Genomic DNA, 18,661 nt, shown 5'->3' with positions numbered 1-18,661 from the left:
CTCATGGGGCTTTAAATACCAGTTCTATCTTTGATACCTAACATGAGTTTGCAGACCCTGTAATTTTAAAATAATGATGAAAGCAAAACAGATAAAACATACTTAAATCCTGATGATACACTGATACAAGAACCTGAAGTTAATTCACAATGCAGTTGATTCAACAGAATTATTCCATCTCATCTGTGTATCACTTCCAACTAAAACCTTCATGTGTATCAAACATAATCTCTTTGTAATAATTTAAATAGTCCTCACTTGTAAAATTTTGATGTTCAAGTTATTAACTGATGGCTGTAAAATTATCAGTGTAAGCCTTCTATTCAGCAATTTCAGAAACAAATGTCTTGTTTCAGTTATCTAGGGACTCCCTCTGAAAAATGTAAATGATACTAGATCAAGCTCCTACCCAGAAACTTGGATGAACTAACAGTGTGCTTATACCACACAATGAAGTGCCATATAGAGATTCCTGAGTTAGCTTAGATAACAATGCAGTATAACCTATCCATCTTCCAAGAATGGCCTCCTTTTGGGAATCCTTGATAGGCAACAATTTTCTATTCAAGTACTGAGTCTAAGAGCTAAAAAAAAAAATAAAGAAAATTTCCAATGAGGAAGGGAATGGAGGACACAATAAACTTGGTAAAGCCAACAACTAATAAAATCTCTCTCTCTCTCTCTCTCTCTCTATATATATATATATATATAGAGAGAGAGAGAGAGAGAGAGAGAGAGAGAGATCTCAATCTAAGATTCCGTCAGTGACTTTTCAATAGGCTGCATAGACACACGCTTGACAATACAGCAGGCTAGGCAGCGCCACACCTAGCCTGGTCGTGGTCAGGACAGATCCCTTCCGTTTGCCTCGAGTGGTGTCGAGTGCCCCAGCAGGCCAGGCCACCTGGTCCTACTTGAGGCCAGAGCACTTGGCCTTGGGGGTGACCGAGGTCGTACCAGCCTCGACATCACCAGCCGTTCTGAAAGATAGTGCAGAGGAGAGAGGGGAACTCAGCTTGGAGGTGAAGCCAAAGGGACGAACATGAACACACTTAAACACAACTGTTTTTGGTATTTTTAATTTTTTGGGGTCCCTACAGAGGGATTTAACTTGCGGCCAACCTGCAACGTGCTCAGTCAGGGGGCAGTGCTTCATCCGATAGGCTTTCCTGTCTGTGCCTCGAGGCAAAGATGTTCACCATGTCCACTGACCCGAGCAAGGCCCGCCACGATAGAAGACGTGAGACCCGCTCCTTCCGGGAGATGGACAATCCCAGTTTAGACAGTACTTGCCAGTTGTCAGCGTGCCACTTTCCTCTGGCTCCAAGAGGGAAGCCAAAGTAGGTGACCTGCTTAGCCCCTGTGAGCTCCTGGATCTGTGTGTTCAGATCCAGGTATTTCGCGGCCTTTTCTGTGGCGGCGGTCGAGAGGGATGAGGGTCCCCCTTCATACCGCACAGTGACATCCACAACCAGGGCGGTACCGTCTCAGACAAAAATGAGGTCAGGCTTACGCAGTTCCCCAGCTGCGTTGCGCAGGTGTGGCTCATAGTACACTGTCCACTCACACTTCTTGCCCTCAGCTGCCAGGATCTTGCACAGCTTGTTGTGCCGGAGGATTCGTGCCTCCTGCACTGCAGGACATATGCCCAGGATATGCCCCAGTGTTTCCCGAGGGTGTGCACAGTCAAGTGATCTGGGAGAATTCTTCCAGGTTTGTTCTCCTGGTAAAGAAACCTACCTAGAGCCACATGTACAAACATTCAACTGCTAATGTACTAAAGAGTGGAGAGCTTGTAGTCCTGGCACCGTACAGCCAAGGGGAGATCCTGTGCACATATCTCAACCTGCTCTGCAGGCTTCCTAAGTCTGCCTGATGACATATGGTAGCCCTAATTGGCTGACCTGGATTGGCCATGGTCGGCCTGTGTTTCCCTGCAGCACAATGTGGGGATTGTGAAGGGGGCATGTTCTGTTCCCTACTGGAGCAGCAGATAACAGAGGGACACACTGTCTCCCTCTGTTGGAGGGAGAGGAGGGGGAACTATGCTCTTTTTTGAGAGAAGGCACACATGTACAAACATCTGCTCTCCCAGAAGAAACTCTGGAGTGTTTCAGTGGCCATTTTTGCTCTGAGAGAAAAAGCACCGACTCCCCCAGGAAAAACTGAATGTCTGTATAAGTCTTTAACCTAAATTGTCCTCTCCAAATGGATAATGATATATGGCATTTATGGATGTGCTCTGGGAGTGGGGCAGGGGGGTGACATGCCCAGAGTGTGACAAGTATCAGCATCCGTATGCTAAAAAATTGAGGTGGGGGTGCTTTAACTAAAGCTGATCAAAAAATCTTTAGTTAAAGCACCCCTGCCATCATTTTTCAGTGTGAAGACACAAATACATGTGACACTGGAGTCTGCTGGAATACAGTAATTACAATGCTCTACCAGACTTGGTTAATTGAGTCTGCTCCAATATGCTGTAATTACAGCACATCAAAGCACCCTTGTTGCAGATTTATAGGTGCCCATAATGTGTTAGCATCCATTCTTATCTTGCATTGGGCTCCTCTTAACGGTAGTTATCCACTGCTATCAGAGTCGAAATTTGGGCACATCCAACTTTAGACCCTAAGGGTTGTTCCAAGGGCTTGTATATCACACAAGAAGTGACCTCCCTCAAAGCTTCCTCAGCTTTGTCTGACATACACTATCTGTCTCAAAGATTAGTACTCTTGCTGCCATAGGAATGTTCCTAGTAGAAGATGGGAGTCTCTTTTCTCTCTCTAGCTTTGTCTTGATTTCCATACCTAAAGATGCCAAATTAAGCTTTTGGTCAGGTTGACTCCCTCAACCCCAGGAAATTATACACTTATCTTGTACTTTTGTAACTAGATAGGTATAATAAAATATTATTTTTCCCATGCTCAACACTTAACTGTATTTTAACCAAAATATTCCGAATTAACAATAACCAAAATGCAAGTAAGACTTGTCCCATTCAGTTGTATGTCATTGTTCAGCATCAGCAGAGAATAAGTCCCCCAGGAGAACTGTATTGATGTGGTGTTTTCATCTCTATTTACCAACAGGTATCAGTAACACACTTCTTGTTCTGTAGGGTTTCAAGCCAGAGGGTTTATCATGCTATACCTCATCTTTTGTAGCCTATTAAAGAATTGGGATATATGAAATCAAAATCATAGGCAGAAGGATTTTATAGATGCATCTGTAAGACACTAGAGCAGGAGGGCTACTTTGCAATTCATATGTTGTTAAATATTCAGAGAAAATCATTACGCTTAACATGTAGCATAACATAAAAACAGTTGAAGGGGAGGAGGGACAGGGAGAAGGAAGAATTCCCATATCAACCTTACTCTCCATATGAGTCAAGAAAAACATGAATTAAGTTACTTTTTTCCCTATGCACTGTCAGATAAGAAATTTAAGAGTAGAAAAAGCACATTTCCCTCCACATATTTGAAATACTTTGAAGAAATATTTTTTCTTTTTGATATATATAGAAAATGTACATAATTATTAGTTAAAGTTAGTTTCCCTTGGCCGGGCATGTAACAAGAATGTAACACACAAATTCAGCTTTATTCTGCTAAATAATCAAATGAAACAAAACTAACTTGTAGGTAAGTAAGCATAAAGGTAAACAACTGCCCCCCCCCCCCCCCTCAAAACAACAGCAAAAGTAGAAGGGGCTGAATTCAACTCCCTCCACTACACTGATAGCACTCTGAGAAACAATCTTTTCAAGGGCCTCCAACTGGTAAAAGATTATAATAAGACTTCAGAGCTTTGAGTATGTTCCAGTGTATATCACTTTGGTATCTTCAGTGCAGTTATACAGTTCCCTACTTTATGGGCTCTCATGCTTCACTATATTGTCTGCACACTTTTGCTTTTCTCTCCCTTTTTTTAAAAAGTGTTGGATAGTTTATCCATTAGTACTCTACCTTCTTATTAACAGGTGCCTTTAGAACGTTTTTAGTCTATTTTACTTAGGAATTGGCTGACAAAGTAAAGGAGCTAGCCACCAACATATTTATTTCTCTATAAAATCCAACTAGAAACAAACTAATTGTCTTTGGGCATTATGGGAAAGTTACTTTGGCAGGATATTAGGAATAAGATCTATTTAAGGTAGACTAAGTGTTCTAAGGAGTTTGTGGTAAGATTTAAAAAGTAGGATTCCACTGGAAGGCAGATGTGATGAATTTGCCAGATGTTTAAAAATATCAAGGAAAGCTTTATTTTTAGGGGGGAGGGGTCCCCCTCTCCTTTATTCTCCATTTGTAACTTTAACTTGGAAGCTTTCATTTTTTTTTCCCCCAGAAACCAGGTCTGCTCTGTACAGCAATATTTTCATTGTGCTGTGTTTCTATGTATAAAATCTTTCCTAAATTATCTTCCTTCCCAGTTCTTTTCTTTCAAAGCACTAACATTACCTACTAATACTAGCTACTATGTGCCCATTTCTCAGGCGTCTAATTTTTGGAGCTTTCATGGAATGCTCAGTCTCCCAAAGCCTCCATGTAATAAGGATACAAATGACTTCTGTTTCTATTCTGTACATCTAAGTTTGTTTTTTGCACAAATACATTTAGGTAATTTTATGACATACTGGCACACCAATAGCTAATATGAATCATCCATAAATGGTTGTTTTAAAATGGTTTTAGACTTCACTTCTAAATAATTTGACCTTGATTCAGAAGTTTGTGTTTATCAATCAGAAGATGATATTATTAATTTTCTGAAAAAAAATATTTGGAAAATAATGAAATTATATTTTGAAATAAAAAAATATTCTCATGCAGTTTAAACCAGAACCTGTGGATTCATAAAAGCTAATAAAAGACATTTTTCATCATTGCATTATGAAACATTACAAACTGCATTTTGAATTTTGCTTTGTTCTTAGAAGTCAGCAAACTTTGCAAATAAAGTTCTAGATGAACCTCCGAAATCATAAAAGCTTCACCTACCTGGAGTTGAGGCTGATTAGTTCTTCCAGTGCTGGTGCCAACATTCTGTCATTCAAGTGCTTAACTAGATCGTGAAGGGCCAGGAAAGTGGTTGCCTTTTATTTCCACCTGGAGCAAAATATTGTGTCAGTCACTTTTTTCATGGTCCTCCAAGCATAATAAGACATTCATTTTGTTATCTTTTCCTGTCACATTAGGCGTTCATCAGAAAACTCACACAAAAGATTGAGGCATGAACTATTCAAGTCTGTGATTTACTCCTGAATATTTAATATAGCATCCTGCATAAGAGAATAGGGCCATCTACATTTTATTTTATTAAATTAAATTAGTATCAATATTAAATACAATACCTGTTTATAATGATTTGATTTAAATATGGGTATGTCAATTTCAGATATAATTTTCTAAAGAACACCAAATCTGAGCAGGAAACTGGAAAATAAGGGAGTTTTAGACCATACTACATTAAACCTAATTCTATTCCAAAAAGAAAATGTAGCAAACCCCCCAGTTTTTTCTTTCTTTTTTTTAATTTATTTTAAAATGCACTCCCTCCCCTTCCCCAACCATTTCTGACCTTTTCTCTCCCTCTCTATTCCCTATAGATAAGTATAAGTGAGCTTAGACTTAGGATAAGCTTTAAACATTTTTATTCAGCAAGTTTTTGGTTTTGGATATCCACTGTTTTATATTGTATTATTATTAGGTTTGTATTGATTCTTACTGTTGTCTATCATATTATCATCATTTTCATATTGATTTTTATTGTTTCACATGGATATTGTATGGTTTAGGCCTGTGTTTGTAAGTGAACCAAAGTCATGTCAAGTTTCCATTTTATATGTCAAACCTCCATCTTCTGTCCTCTGCCTGGGCATCCCATGTTCAACAATATGATTCATTGTACCCCCTCCCATGTAAATTGGTTCCCAGATGAATGAGAATGATTGGGAATGATTGAAATACAATGGTAGCAGGCCTTTACTGAATGGCCCGGAATGACTGGGCCATCACCTCGCATTGATTCACTCAGGAGCCATGGACCTCACCCAGGAACAGAGACAAGACCAGCATTTGAAAGAGAAAAGACCCTGCAGAACCAGTAACTCTCACCATTACAGACACCTGAAACTGCACATCCCTGCATGGAGCGCACATGCTCAGTATGCCAGGGGCTAACCCTTGCCTGGGCATGCCTCCTGTCACTACGATCACACAAGGTCTGTCCCTAAAAAAAGGGAAGTGAAGACAGACCCAGTGGGACATCCTCTCCATCTGGACCAGTACCATGCCACACCACCTATCCACCCAGAGGCCCTGCCGGTGACCCCACTCTGGACAACACCTACTGGACAAGGACCCCTTCCCAGCCTGGATAGGTAGATATTACCTGCACACCTCCTCCTACAATTTGGACTCTCTCTCTCTCCTCCTGGACTTCAGTGGACTTCAGCCACTGCACCAAGCCTCTCTAACCCCTGCTGCCATTGTGTGTGGGTGGATGGGTGGGTGGGTGGGTGGCTGTGGGTGCAAGGGAACCAATAAAACATTGTGTCACCATCTCCCCTGTTCAATAAATCCACTGGCATTTGCAACCGTGAGTTGGGTCATGTTTTACTGAATCTCAGTCCCTTCCTTATCTTAAATTCCAGCCTCATTCTCCCTCTCTCTCTCAGCTCCAGTTCACACCCTTTCTGCTAGTTTCCTGATCTCCTCCCAATTCCATCTCCCCTTTTCTGCCACCTCTCAGCCTCTCCTTGCTTTCCTGCTGTCCCTGCTGCCTCTCAGCCTCCCCTGCTCCTACTGCCTTTTCCCTGTGACTTTCTGTTGCCTTTCTCTGCTTTCCTGCTGCCCTGCCTGCTGCTTTTCCTGTGATTTTTTTGCTGTCCATCTCTCTGTTTTCAGGTTTCCCCCACACCTTTTGTAATCCTCCCCCTGCCCCAGCTTCCCAGCTCCTCTTAGATGTCCTGAAGTTTTCTCCAGCTTCCAGCACCTACGGCTGCTCCCTGCAACTTCTCTAGCTGCCCCGGAGCCATCCTCTGGCTCCCCACACCCACAGCCCCTCTTTAATACCCACAGTTTCCCTTAGTCCCATTTTCCCCTCTCCCCACCTACCTTTTCACCTCCCCCCGTAGCTCTGGCTCCAGTCCCAGACTCTGTGCCGGCATGCTTCCCTGTTCTGCAGGCTTTGGGCATTGTTTTTTAATCAGTTAAGATCAATTAACCTAAAGTTACCCCCGAGCCTCAGTTCTTCAGCCCAGGCCCCTCTAGTCTACCAGTTCTAATCCCAGTTCTGGTGACTTTCATTTCCAGCAACTTTCACTCCTTATACTTCTACTTTCTTACCTTAACCTTTCCCCAGGTATCCCAAGTACACCAAACACATACATACATACATACATACGTACATATCACAATACCCAACTTAGGAACTCACTTGTGTGTATGTGTAGGTGGGTGGTATGTGTGTAAATTAGTGAATACACATATATATAGATATCATTGTCTGTGTATGTGTGGTATATGAATTAGTAGTCCATGTGTGTGTATTGGATGTACAGGTGCTGGTAACTGGTAACTGATTCTGTCTAAATTTGGTGTGTGTAGCGTGTATGGGCTTAAATTGGTGATAGGTGTGCATGAACCTAGACTGGTTATTTTGAACATGTGTGTATCTGAGTTGCTAGTGTGTGTGTGTGTGTGTGTGTGTGTGTGTGTGTGTGTGTATGGCATTATGAGCATGATATCCGAAGTGATCTGTGATCTGTGATCACTATCTATTAGTGATCTGTGTCTAACTTTTGGGGTGTGTAGTGTATGTGATTGAATTGGTGAAAAGTATGCATGTGCCTAGGCTGATTTGGATAGTATATGCCTGAGCTGGTAGTGTGTGTGTATGTGTATGCACCTAATTGATTTGTGTGTGTTTTGTATATGTGCAATTGTACACTATGCCCTCCTGTCTAACAGCGCAATATTGAGATCCTGAGCGTTGGCCTGACCCCCCAGGGCAACAAAAACTAAGTTTAAATTTATATTTTCATTAGATCTTATACTACTGATCACTGTGCCCATTATTCACCTTAGCTTCAGATTAGTGAACAGTACAAAATCTTCAGTAGTCTTTCAAATATTTTTTAAAAGGTAAAGGTTCTAATTTTTTATTGCTTTTGTTTATTAGTTAATGTAAAAATCTCACAGATGCCATTGTGTACAATACATGCTTCCAAATAAATGCTATAATTGAAGGTGAAATGTAAAATAACCCAGGATTTTATTATTATTAATTTTTTTAAATGTTTTGATTAAATAACCACAGACAGATTATCATAACACACTCTGAATACATTCTAATGGAACAATGTGTAGCAATTTCAGTATATTTAATCTAGAATGGGATCTCTCTTCAGCTAAACAACCCCTTCGCCCAAAAATTCAAGCCCCCACCTCATAAATAAGTAACAGAAATACAGCCAAACACCCCACAAAACAAAAAAGAACCCAACCACAACTATTTTATCATAAACCTAATCCCCAAATCTAGTAAAATACATAGTAAATATTTTTTGTGCAAAGGAGAATATCCTACAAATGTACTGCCTTCAGAGAATAGTTTTATAATAAGATTGCAAACTATGTTAGTTACTAAGGCTGTGTGAAACTTTGGGTGCCAATCCGATTTGGAGGAGATTCAGCCCAATTCAGCGGCCGAATCTCTGAATCTGAATTGAATCAGGAAATTAATAAAAAGGTCTGAATTGATTGGAAGCCTCTGAATCAATTCAGAAGAGATTTGGAGAGTTTTGGAGAGATTTAGAGATTTGGGCCATCCCTACTCGCAGCCGCAGGGAGCTGGACCTAGGCACCGTGCCAGTAAGTGGGGGGGTGCTAGAGAGGGGAGGACATGGGGGGACCCTTGCCAGGCCCCATCCCCTGCCTCTTCCCCCAGGCCTCCTGAGCACCCCCCAACCCCTGCCCACTATCCCAGCCTCATCAAAGGCTAATAAATATTTTGTGATTATACAAAAATCCAAATGTGATTGTGTTTCTAAGCTAAAGTTCAATTTTAAATCAGTCCAAATGATACAGAATGGAACTGTGTAGCTAGGGATGCCAAAGAACCTTCATACTCCTTCATAGTGACACCATGCAATAGGGTTTTAAATTAAAATATGTTAAGGTTTGTTATTTCAGATTAGAACTAGCTTTTAATTGCACATTACATTATGGTATTGTTATACAAGAATTCTGGGTGGTTCCTGCACCTCTTAATCCCTAAACTGGCCACACATTAACACCTGAAACTAGTTTTAAGCACTTCATACCAGGGGTGTGTGAAGTGGGCTCTATTCGAGTCAGATTTGGATTTGGCCCGAATCAGGGACAGTGATTCGATTTAGAAATCACTAAATTTAAAAATTTAGATATTTAATCTAAATATTTGATGCTGATTTTTCTACATACCTCAAGGTACCAGTGTGGCTTGTGAATGCTGCAATACTGGGGTGCATTAAGCATCTCATAGGAGTGCAGGGGGGCCCTCCGCATGCTCGGCGGTGAATCCAGAAGTGGACCAAAAGTACTTCCGGTCCAATTCCAGGACAGCCAGGAAGAGCACTGCCACCCCTCTACCCTGCATCCCCTGGCTCAGCGATTAGCCATGGGGGGATGCCGGGTGCCCCCCACCCCCAGACCCAAGAGGTACCAGCTGCTGAGCCAGAGGGACACGGGGGAAGGGTCACATGCTCCCCGGTGGACCCAGGGAACTGCTTGGGAACATGGGAACTGCTTCTGGTCTACTTCTGGGTCTGCTGCTGAGTGCATTGGGGAGCCCCCTGTGCTTCTCTGGGACACTCCATGTGCACCATCATCACAGCATTTGTGAGCCACCTGCTACTTAGAGGTATGTAGAACAAATATGTAAAGCTTGGTCTATGTCTGAATTGCCAAATCTTTCCAAATCTCTCAGAATCAATTCAGAGGGTTTTGATTAGATTTGGAGCTATTAAAGGGTCCTCTGATTCAAGCTGGATTTGGAGATTCAGCCACTGAATAGGGCCGAATCTCCACCGAATTAAATCAGGGACCAAAGCTTTGCACACCCCTACTCATTACATGGATCAAAATTACACCACTCCAGGGCAGAAAAATCTGTATTCAAGGCTACCTCTTAGTGTAAACTCCCTCCCTCATGTCCCCTTCCTGTGCTGACCCAGATCAGGCCCACTGCCCCCCCTCCCTGCACTTTTTCTAGCACACTAGGTCCCTGCTCACTGTCCCACTCTTCTGCTTACTTGTGGCTGCCCACACTCTGTCCCTGGGGAGTGGCAGTGGGCCCAGACATGCAGGTTAACCCTTCCCTGCCTGCTCCCCTGGGACAGAAAGCATGGGAAGCCACAAGTAAGTGTGACCTTTCAGTCTTCCAGGCCCCTGCTGTCCTGAAGTGCAACTGCTCCAAACTCAAGCTAGCACTAGCACCGATCAACAGCTTTTGAGGCTCACAATATGAGATGTAACAAGATGCTTAGATCCCACAAACACTGCACCGCAATGCATTCTCAGCAAATTAATTCTACACTCAGAGTAAGTGTTTCAGGAACACACAAACTATTTTTTTTTGCATAAAGAAAAAAAGGATGAATACTTTTTATACTTAGCTTTACTATGGAGTTATTTTGGGACTCTCCCAAAATTAATGAGCATTATTGATGGTAAACAGAAATGTACTAGTTAATAAATTAGCATTAATATCATACCTTGGAAGAAAAGTATCCAAAGATTAGCATAAGTGGGCCTTTAGTTTAATCCTCCTGGGAAGATCTAATGTTTATACTATGTTATAACATATACTTCTGAGTCCAGTTTTTAGAACTCAAGCTACAATTTCACCATGAATGAATAAAAACTAAATGTGATGGAAGGGACTAGAGAATGTCTTCAAAGCAATGAAATTTCCACCAATGGGAACATGAAATACCTTATATAAATGATGGCAGCCATATATCCTCCTGGATCATGGTGTATGTATGAAGGCCACCCAGACCTTTTGGTGAATATGCCTGGGCAGCAATTTTTTTGAGGACTGGAGGCTGCCCAGATCTTCCTTCCTCCCTTTAGGCAACTGAGACAGAATCTAAAGACCAGACTGAGTCCAGATGTTTGGTGCCTCCATGGCTGTAGTTGTGAAGTGTCTGGGGATTGAACCCAGGTCTCTGTGTGTTAGACAAGTATTCTACCACTGAACCACAAGGGACTACCATTTTAATGATGGCACCAATCAGAAGTGTGGAATAAAAATACAGTGGACTATTTTAGTGTTCCTTGTTCAGAATCTAAAGAACCAAGAGCTGTTACTACCTGTGGCAGGTAAAGCTGGTGAAAAATGGCTATATACATCCTGTAACACTTAATCAAGCTCTATTATCCTAGAAATCCTTTTTTCTCCTTTGGTTCTGACTTTATTTGGGGTTTTTTTCTCTTTTACTACTTCCATTACTATGTCCTTTCTTTTCTTCTCTCCTTACCTCACATTTCCTAACATTCAGCCTCACTCGTTCTCCTTCACTCATTCCTTGCTTGTCTTCTCAACATCAGCAGAGCCATGAAGATTCCCATCTCCCTGGCAGTCAGTTCAGTTTGTTTTTTCTTGTTCTGACAGGGTTGCAGTGTGCATAAAGATACTCTTATCTTTGCACTTATCAGGGTAGAACAGAAGAGCACTTTATTTTTATTTTCCCCAAGTGAAAGCAGCAGATAAGCATGATGCCTGTTACTAATGTTGGCTGGCACAGAAGTGCAAGCAACACCATAGTCACAGTATTTTATTCTGCATCCTAAAATGTCTCTGTTAGGTAAGTTAACCTCATTTTCCTTCTTTCTTAAAGTTAATAGCACCAGCTTATACTATATACATGTTTAAGATTGAGCAGATACGTTGACATTTTCACAATGTGGTTGTATACTTTCAATTGACTCTCATGGACTTTTTCATACAGAGACAGGAACTAGATGCAGAAACAGCAACAGAGATTTTAACATTAAATTTTAGCTGATACTTTTTTTTTTTGTCAGTTAAATAATCTCAAATCCTTCTTCTTTCATTACTGAAACAATACATCAGTGACCATTCTCTTCTAATGAATTTTAACATGACACTGATATGACTTTGAGGAGGGATAAGTTTTCCCAAGATCTTACCAGCAGCAGAATTGAAAGGAAAAATGAGTTAAAAATGGCAGACAACATCATCAGCTACTACAAACTGGGAACATCTATACAAGATGCTAACTGCACAGTAGCCAAAAAATACTGCACAATAATGTGTCACAGTACAGACAGTGCTAATACTCTACTGCCCACTAGGTCTGTCCAAAATTTTGCTGGCTGTTTCATTTCAATGCTGTTTCAACTCGTTTCAAGCTTGAAACAGCAAAATCAAAATGAAACAAAGGGCTTCAAAACAGCCTTGAAAAGAAACAAGGGCAGTTGAAACATATTGAAAGCTTTGAAACATTTTGATTTTAAAAGCTGAAGCTGGGTTTGCCTGCAGGGAAATAGAAAGTAAGGAGAGGGAGAGGGAAGATGTGGGAAGGACTGCTCTGATATTGACTGTAACTGTTTGGCTGCCTGAGATGCTGCTGGTGCTACTGTGCTGCTTATTAAGTTATTACCTGTTGTCATTTAAAGTGGTGGACTGGCCTGAGGCTGTAGGGGAGGAGGAGACCTCATTGGGGCTCACTACTGTGTCATGTAGAGGCTCCAGAGCTGGTGAGGGCAAGCCTTAACACACACACACACACACACACACACACACACACACACACACACACACACACACCTCACAAGTTTTGCTTGTCAGTAGTTTGAGGTGCAGTTTCCCAGAAACCCCTGCATCTATCTCCTTGAAAGTTGGCAGGCTTCATGGCCTCTGCAGGTGCTACCATGCCTTCAGTTTTCAACCTGCTGTGCCTTAATACACACAGATCACATGAGTTTTGCTTGTCAGCAGCTTGAGGTGAAGTTTCCCAGAACCCCCTGCATGTATCTCCTTCAACTTGGCAGACTTTGTGCCCTTAAAAGGGGCTGCCATGCCTGCTGTTTTCACCCCCCTGTGCCTTCACACTTACAAGTGACACGTTTTGCTTTCAAGAATTTGAGGTGCTGTTTCCCAGAAACCCCTTTATCTAGCTCCTTGAAACTTGGGAGGATTCATGCCCTCAGAAAGGGCTACCATCCCAGTTGTTTTCACCCAAATGTGCTAAAAAATGACAAAGTTATAAGCAGTCTTGTGCTTCCCCATTATAGCCTATGGGCAAAACATTGAAACAATGTTGAAACAGCAAAACAGTTTTGATGAAACAAAATGGAACAGTGCTTTTGAAATTAAATGGAATTTGAAACAAAACACTGTTCCATCAAAATGGCAAAACTGAAGCTGAAATGAAATGGTGCTGTTTTTCACAGCCCTACTTACCACTATTATTAGGCTACTGGTGCTACTGCACAGTAACTCCAGTTACTGCACATTTATTTAGTACTTGCTAAGTACTAAATAAATGCATAGTAATGACTGCACAGTAGCGTCTCATGTAGACATGCCCATTCACATGGTAATGTTGACTTCAGTAGAATTATACTGACTTATTTAAACTGCAGTTTTGGTCAGATATGATTTTTAAATGAAATCCTCTCCATAATATCACTTATTTAGTATACCTGGGCAAAGACCAGAATATCTTGAAAGGTATTAAATGAACAAATGTCAAGATTGTCAACAACCAATAACAACTGCTCCTTGATGAATTTCACACCCACAATTGTAGCTCTTAGGACCTGCCTACCTTAGAACTTGTAACTGAGTTTGTGATCTGGAACACGGTCAGCTTTGGACATGATTTGTGTCCATTCACATTCTATGTGTATCAATCCACATAGAGTTAATATGCAGTTAGATATTCAATCATACAACCAAGACATTGGTGGTTTTTCCTGACTGCGATGTTGTTTGAGCTTTGTATTTTATGTTCCAGGGCTTTAGATTATGATTTTCTTTTAAAATGCCTGCTTTGACTTCTTGATTTCTATATTTAGTTCCAAGTATTGCATGGCCTATATTTGAATCATTACTTATTTAAAAAAATCTTTTATTTATAGGCCTCTTTATCTAGATTAGGTTTGTAAAAATTCTTTGTCTAGATTAGGTTTTTAAATAATGTTATAAACTGCTACAACAACATGGAAGGAAGCGGTATACAATTACAAAGGCAATAAATATGCAATTTACATTTGTGAAAAAAGCTTGTGGAGTACAAATTCCAGATGCCTCAGTAGGCTCTTGGATTCATCTCCACTTTCTAATAAACTTTAGGATGTAACAAATTCAACAGGCCTTTTGTATAAAAGTCTTTTTTTCTCTAGTGGCACACCTTCATATTAGTTAACATGTTGTGCTTTGTCTAGGCCAGGAAGAGAGTTTAAGGTTAGGGGAATGGTCTGATAATCAGCTGATTACTGTAATTATAAGTTGCTTGTAAGTGGACCATATAACCTTTCAAGTTATGGTGAATAACAGTTAACAAATTGTATGAAATCAATTTTAAAACTCATATTTCTCAGCAAATCTCATAAAGATTCACCTCTGTTCTAAACTCTTGTAAATAAACAATGTTTTGAGAAGTTATCACTCACCAATGAAAAGTAGACTGCTGAGAACAAAGCTCAACATAGTCAAAATTCAAATACTTCCTATTAAACATTTTAAAGAGAAAGCTAACTAAAACTATGTACCCTGCCATTTTTTCTGACATCAAAAATTTTGCTTCACTTGGTCACTCAGGTGTGCAGAGAAATTGTGGGGAATGCACACTTCATATTAACACCATATTAGAAGGCAATCCAAACCATTGCATTGCTATCAGTCACATCCAAAATAAAATCAAATGCATTGACATGCCACTGAACTGGGCATGGAATGATCATTGAACCCCAAATCTGCAAATGGAGTCTATGGAAACTTTCAGAGTGTCTTTATTAGGGGCGTGCGAAACAGGCCCTTATTCATTTTGGATTTGGAGTTAGCCCGAATCAGGGACAGTGATTCAATGTGTCACCAATTCAATTTGGCTAAATACAAATCTGAAGATAGGATGCTGATTCAGAGAATCAGCAATTCAGCCATAGACACAACTTTAAATGTTTTTTTCTACATACCTGGAGGTACCAGGCACAGGTCATGAATGCTGTGATGCTGGAGTAGATGAAGCATCCCACAGGAGCGTGGGGAGCCCCTCTGCATGCTCAGCAGTGAACCCGTAAGTGGTCCAGAAGTACTTCCAGGCCCCCTGGCTCAGCAATCAGCCATGGGGGGATCCCAAGTGCCCACCCCCCCAAGACCCAGGAGGCACCAGTCGCTAAGCTGAGGGGACACGGGGGGGGGGCAGCGTGCTCTCCAGTGGACCCAGAAGTGAACCGAATATGCTTCTGGTCCCCTTCCAGGTCTGCTGCCTAGCATGCTGGGGAGCCCCCTGCACTCCTGTGGGACATTCCATCCACCTCACCATCGCAGCATTCACAAGCTGCCTGGTACCTTGAGGTATGGAGAAAAAACATTTAAATCTGTGTTTATACCTGAATTGCTGAATCTTACCGAATCTCTCCAAATCAATTCAGAGGGTTCCGATTCAATTTGGAGAGATTAAAGGGTCTCCTGAGTGAATTTGGATTCAGAGATTCAGCCACTGAATCAGGCTGAATCTCCACCAAATCGAATCAGGGACCGAAGCTTCTCGCAGCCCTAGTCATTATGGCATGGAGTTCCCCAGTGGGGCACATGTTGATGACCTCCAGCCTTATCTGCTCTCTGCAGCCTTGTCTGCAATTTACCCACTGAAGCCATCATAGGCATGGCTTCTACAGCATGTGTGGGGAAGCCTTGCCTTTTTACCCAAAGTGGCCATATTGGTCCATTGCTCCAGACTCTTCGGGTCCCAGGGCAACACCTTGCTTCTTCAAGCTTCTCTGTCCACTGTGATGCTTATCTCCCTCATCTTCCCTGGACACCTACTAGGTGTTACCTCCAATCCCATTTTGTTGAACAATCAAATCCTTGTAGATGGATGTTTCTTCTATCACATATACCAGACAACTGTGGCTTCATAGACTCTTAACCCCTTCTTTCTCTCCTATAAAGGTTTGTCAGGGAAACTTAGTAATGCAGCATTAGTACTACATGAACATTTAAAAATATATATTACAATAAAACCCATAGTTTGTCACACAGTAGAACTCTCTAGTGCAAACAATGGTTGTGAAGAGGAGAAGTTTATTATGGGTGTAAACAAAGGTCAAAGGAGATGTCGAAAGACACTGAAAGTCAGCAGACCAGGAGACATTCCAACTGTTGTGAAATAATGTTTTTTTTTATGGCCAATAGAGTAAAATATTTGTTCAAGTCCTACCAGAAGGAACACATTGGGAAACATAAAAGCACAACAAATGTATTATATACATTCTTTAAACATTTTTCTTATGAGCTTAAATTAAATATTAACAAATCTTAACTTTGACATTATGTCATGTACTGCCTCATCTTTAATAATAAAAAAATCAGTAACAATTCAAGGAAAATGTCACTAATGAGTTCCTTTATGTTTTACTTGTCTTGTACGACAATCAAAAATAGTATATGAAGAAAAACAGAATGTGTACAAATCAAGCAAATACCTTTGTTCAAGAATACTTTATTGGCCTTCTTCATTCTTTAAAACATTATCTGATGCATGGGCATCTCACACCCTGTGCCCTGGGCTGGAATGAGACCACAGAGCTCTTTGTGGGTTGGATCCTGCCTGGGGTGCAGGTCAATTGCAACAGGGCCAGCAGCAGTGGATCCAACCTTGAATGTGGATGGTGGCAGTAGTAGACTGAGTGGCAGCATGGTAACTGGATGTGGGCCACTCACCACTTGCCCAGTGCTGGCAATGGACCAAGAACCTCTAAGGCATTCAATACTGTGTCAGCACAGCCCTTACTCATTCCCCTGGCTGAGGGCCATGTCCACCAGATCCAGCTCACAGGCCATTATATTGACCCCCCTGATCTAGTGAAATCTGTACTGAGAATAAATTAGTAAGCTATTTTTCTTTTTGCAGTTATGAAATATATGTATAATATTCTCCCCAGTATATGTTCATAAATGAGCACTGATATATGTTTATTACAAGTTATATTCTGTATCTCTATGGCTGTGTAAGAGAATGATTGAATATCTCCTAAAGTCAAATGGGATTCCTTCCCTTGTCCTCAATGGACTTCAGTGAAACAATAAATAGTTTCTTGGATACACAAATAGACAACTGAGTTTAACCCTGCTTCTGTTGCTTAAGAAATTTAAACCACCATGGAACTACAGTTTATTAATCAATAGGCTCTATATGAATCCAGGATTCTGTCTACATGGAGCTTACTGGGAAATCAGGGCCTTGCTCTCCAAGCCTAAGTAGTAATATTTAACTTTCATATATAATTCTAGTTAATATTTTATTGAGGGTTCTTTTTATTCTGGAAAGTCACTTGTTGCACATACTATCAGAGATGATCTGAGCATGGTACAGGGCCCAGGGCAAATGAGCCTGTGCAAGGCCCCACCCCTGGATGCAAGGAAGCCGGTGGCAGATTTGGCGGGGGGGAGGGGGTAGTGGCTAGTGGCCAGATGCACTGAGTTCAGCAACAGATTTGGCAGCAGGGGGTGGGATGCTGAGTAGCTGGACATGAAGCCGTCAGCAGCACAGCATCACTGCGCTGCTCCGCCCAGCTCTGCGGGGCCGCCCCAAAACGCAGAGCCCAGGGTGGTTGTCCCGATTCCCTCCCCGCCCCCCCCTGGCATGGCCCTGCATACTATGATCTTAAAATGTGAAGATTTATAATTGAATTGAATGTAAAAAAATTGTATTAACCAATACAGAATATAAATTCATAGCTTCACAGGTTTTAAGGCCAGAAGGGACCATTAGACTAATTTTTCTGATCTACCATATGCCATAGGCCTTTAAATTAAAAAAAAAAAAGTCCTCATTTAGAGCCCCAATACTTTATTTTAAACTAAAGCATTTCATTCTTCAGAAGACTAAATTGGATGCTGGGTATGAATAGAAGAGGATACCAAAGACCACGGTCTTTGTAATGGCAGAGATTTGATTAGGTGAGGCAATGTCCAAATGATTCCAGCAGCATAACCATGCTTCAAGATAGGATTGTTTTTTAGGAAATGATAGATGAAATATTTATCCTGAACATAAGGGGTTGGAGAATAACCTTTACCATGTGGGCACATCCACATATGCAAGCACGTATGCTTGCAGCAGCTCAAATAGAAGTGGTACAAATTTGAACTGGGGTGTTTTGCCTTAGTGCATGTGCCCAGACATGCACTTTGATGTGGGGCAAATTGTGCCACTAGGGGCAAAATAACCCTGCCTGACTCCTCCTGGATCTGCAGCCAGGGGGAGTTGGAGTCCAGGGCCAGCACCTGTGCTGTCCCCAGCAGTATAAAAAGTTGCCCTGTGTTGGCCCCATCAGTACAAAAAGCTGTTCTGGCAAGTAGCTCAGGGTTACTGACTCTCAGGAGCTTCTGGGACCCAGCCAATTGGTACCTGGGGACA

The 18,661-nt window shown here is 41.5% G+C and overlaps 1 protein-coding gene across 11 annotated transcripts in view; it reads right to left on the bottom strand.

Moving 5' to 3' along the window:
- Positions 1 to 18,661, bottom strand: part of PTPRD (protein tyrosine phosphatase receptor type D) — a 2,106,329-nt gene that overhangs the window by 1,528,382 nt on the left and 559,286 nt on the right. For all 11 annotated transcript variants that reach the window (XM_059724729.1, XM_059724732.1, XM_059724733.1 and 8 more), the window contains exon 3: positions 5,001 to 5,108. The gene's annotated coding sequence lies outside the window, so the exon portion shown is untranslated. The remainder of the gene's footprint in view (positions 1 to 5,000; positions 5,109 to 18,661) is intronic.

The sequence above is a fragment of the Alligator mississippiensis genome, chromosome 3 (assembly GCF_030867095.1).
Source record: "Alligator mississippiensis isolate rAllMis1 chromosome 3, rAllMis1, whole genome shotgun sequence".
Taxonomy (NCBI): domain Eukaryota; kingdom Metazoa; phylum Chordata; order Crocodylia; family Alligatoridae; genus Alligator; species Alligator mississippiensis.
This window is presented reverse-complemented; position numbering and strand designations above follow the sequence as displayed.